We start from the raw sequence: 3,525 nt of genomic DNA on the forward strand, positions 1-3,525 counted from the left end.
GGGGGGCGGGGAGAATATCAAGTTTGTGCTATACTTTGCCTAGTATAAGTACCAAGGATGTAACCAGTACTCCCTCCACATCCGTCGTGTTTCCTTCACATGACATTTTACTTCATATAAGTATTTCTCTAAATAGGAAAGTAAGCCTAAAGTAAACTTAACTCACCACAATGGGTTAAAACTGCAAGGAGCTAGTTCACTAGCAAACAGCGCAATTACAAGCCCTCACAGCATCCTGTCCTTGCACTTTTCAAGCTACAGATAGCTATGGAGCCAAACCTCAAGCACAAGGACAATACTCTCAAGTCAATCCCCCATATTTTCAACATTGCAAGAAAGCAGAGGAGAGCATGCAGAAGAACTTCAGCAGAAACACAAAAGCAAAGTTATCATCATATTGTAAGAACTAATAACAGCTTTCCCAGATGACCATTCTGGATGAAAAACAGCCATGCAGTTTTTCATAATGGGAGTATATTTGTTTGTGACATTCACATTTAAACACAGCCTTATTTTCAGAACAGTTTAAGTTTTAAGGCTAGTAATTCTAAGTGTTTCAACACTAAAGTTGGTCCTATATAACACACAAGTGTTTGGATTCAGTGATTATCAATACTAGCAACAACAGGTAGCCATTAAAAAAAATTTCTTAAACATATTGAGTATTGTAGAATAAATTTTATACTTTAACACGTAGGCTTCCTTATTATATACGTTACAGGTTTAAAACAATACACTACTTAAATCTGTATTTAAAAAGCTCTAAAGGTTACTTGCAGCATTAAATACTAGCTTTACATTGATATATAGATAACTTTCCTCTAAATTATATTATTCGCCACCTTTGATTTTTGAAAATGACAAATCATGGGTTTTAAGTATACTGAAAAGCTTCTTTTCTGAAACCAACTCGTTACTTAATCAATCTTTCAGAGACGAACAAAAACACTATGTTCTCTCATCAAAATACACGTTCCAGAAAATGTGGTTATTCGTTATATTATATCAACAGCTATTCAAAAAGCCTTACCAACAATTAAAGCAAGTATTACATGAAAGTTAAGGCAATGCTTGTGTAGAAGTGTTACATCTGCACTAAATTATATTCTTATTACATAAGATTACTCCCTTATAAAGGGATAAAGTAATGTTTTGTTTAATACCAAATGTACAACAAGTATTTTTTTATTCAGATTATTTATTTGGGTTTTTTTCCTGAATTCAATTATTCATTCTGCTAGGGCAAAAGCTTTATCATCAGCTTAGTCTCCTTCAACTTTCATAGAGATCACTGCTAAAGAAAAGAGAATCCTCCATGTCAAAAATTCAAGCTGTCAAGCTTATGTGAAAGTCCCATTCTTGGCAAGCATAACATTCCCCAGCATACTGCTGTATTATCAGTCCTTTATACGTTATATACTCTTTCTATAATACAAAATGAGAAACATTTTTTCAGGCTAACTACATATTATGTGTGGAAAAACTACAGTACAACTCACTTCTACTTCCATAATCTATTGGCATCATCTCCTCAGGATTTCATCCCTCGTTTCCGTAAGGACTAAGTATTAAAAAAGAACACCTTAACTTAAAATTGATGGGAATCAACAAAACCTAATATAATTTTACATAAGTTAAACTCAATTTAAAACTATTCTAAGCACTATAATTTGTTTGAAATCAAAAGTTCAGTCTCAACACAACTTTCTCGCAAAGCGAGTTCTAGCACATTTCTCTCTTTGCTTGTTAGCAAAAGGAAAAAAAAAAAGCAAAGCAGGAAAAAATACTAAAAAACTACATAAAAAAAATAACCAACCCCCAAGTAATAATGTCTGGGAACATTATTTGACATTGCTTCCTTCAGCTAAGAGATTTTAATCACCTAATAAAGAATTTGGTAGCAGCTGAACAAGTCATATAGACCATAGGACTTTATGTGTGAATAAAAACATTTTAAAAAAAGCTGTTCAGACACATTATATAAAACAGTAACTCAAACTAAGGACAAAGGAAGCCACTAAAACAATTCTTCTCTTTTTCAAGAAAAAAGTATTTTAGGAATGTCAACACAAATAGTAACTTCAGCCACTTAGTGGCTACTAAAAAAAGCAGTGAGAAAACCAAAATGTCTCAATACATAAACATCCTTTGGATATTATGAATAGTTTTACTTACACCACAAAGCAAGTAATTTAGGATTTTGCAGTTTAATTTTACAAGTTTTTTTTAAGCAGTAATATAAAGCAATCAATATTTTAGTTTTGTGTAACAATTTCCTCATGGTCTGACTGTAATTTTCACCCATCCATAACTAGAAACTGTATCCAATTCAACAGATACTAGACTTCATTGAAAAGGCTGGCAAAACACAGCCTGGCAGATGTTGTTACTAGATTTCAAAAAAAGACTCAATGCCACTCAGACCCAGATTCTGTGAAGCAGACCCCTAAAGTCAGTAATGCTGACGGAGCCCTCTGTCTTCCATCTGCTTGTAAGGGCCATGCTTCACCAACCTGAGAACTAATTACTTAAAAATAGTCCTTCACCTTGCCCCCAAAATTACACATACAACCAACCCTCAGAGCCCTTCCCTGATCTGGTTTACAGCATAACCCTGGCACTGCAACGTGCAGGTCTGTCTTCACAACGTTGACATGACTTAAACCAGTATTACCTCTCCAGCCCCTACAGGACCATCAGAGCATGGTCACAGGGCACAAAATAAGCTTTGAAACTGTTCACTAAAACAACAGATTTAAACAATCGATTAGATCAATCACCTGATATACATCTTTTGGAATTGTTACACAAAAACATTTAGAGTTTTTACAGTTACTGCTTTTATATTCACGTATTCTATAAGAATGAAATAAGGATGTTACCAACAGCACAGGACCTTGCTACACAAATGTTTTGCCTGTGTTTGAAGGCTGAGCAGTTAATAAGAACACTTTCACTGGGACAGTATGTAACAATTATCAACACAGCTGCCTTCTAAAAGATTTTAGAACTCCACAAGATACAATGAAGCTTACCTTTTAACATGTATTAGTATTGAAGAGAATATAGTCTTTTTCCAACTAAATACATTTAAATTGAAGCTCAACTGTTTACATCTGCTGAAGTTATAGTTATTCTAAGGTTTCTAAAGTACACCAAAAGATATCAGAAAAGTGCCTTTGTAAAATGACAGAAAAAATTATATTTGGCAAGAAAGCTTGTTAAACTCATTTAAGGATGCAACAAACTAACTAGTGCTAGGTAACCTGTTCATTCATTTAAATGACAGCAAGCCATGAAAGTTACTACAAAGCAAACAAGTAAAGGTATATCCCCTCCCTACCTCTTACCCCCCACAAAATCAAGAAACCTCAAATAAAGCATTTGCCGGCTGATTTTTAAATGAAAAGTAAATTATCATTGAGAAATAAGCTTTAAGTGTTCATTCTTCCAACTTTAATGTTGTATTTACATGTTATATTTTAGTCAGAAAGTGCTAATCATAGAATCATTTGGGCTGGAAGG

Source organism: Cariama cristata, unplaced genomic scaffold (genome assembly GCF_000690535.1).
Source record: "Cariama cristata isolate BGI_N322 unplaced genomic scaffold, ASM69053v1 scaffold33976, whole genome shotgun sequence".
In the NCBI taxonomy this organism is placed as follows: Eukaryota; Metazoa; Chordata; class Aves; order Cariamiformes; family Cariamidae; genus Cariama; species Cariama cristata.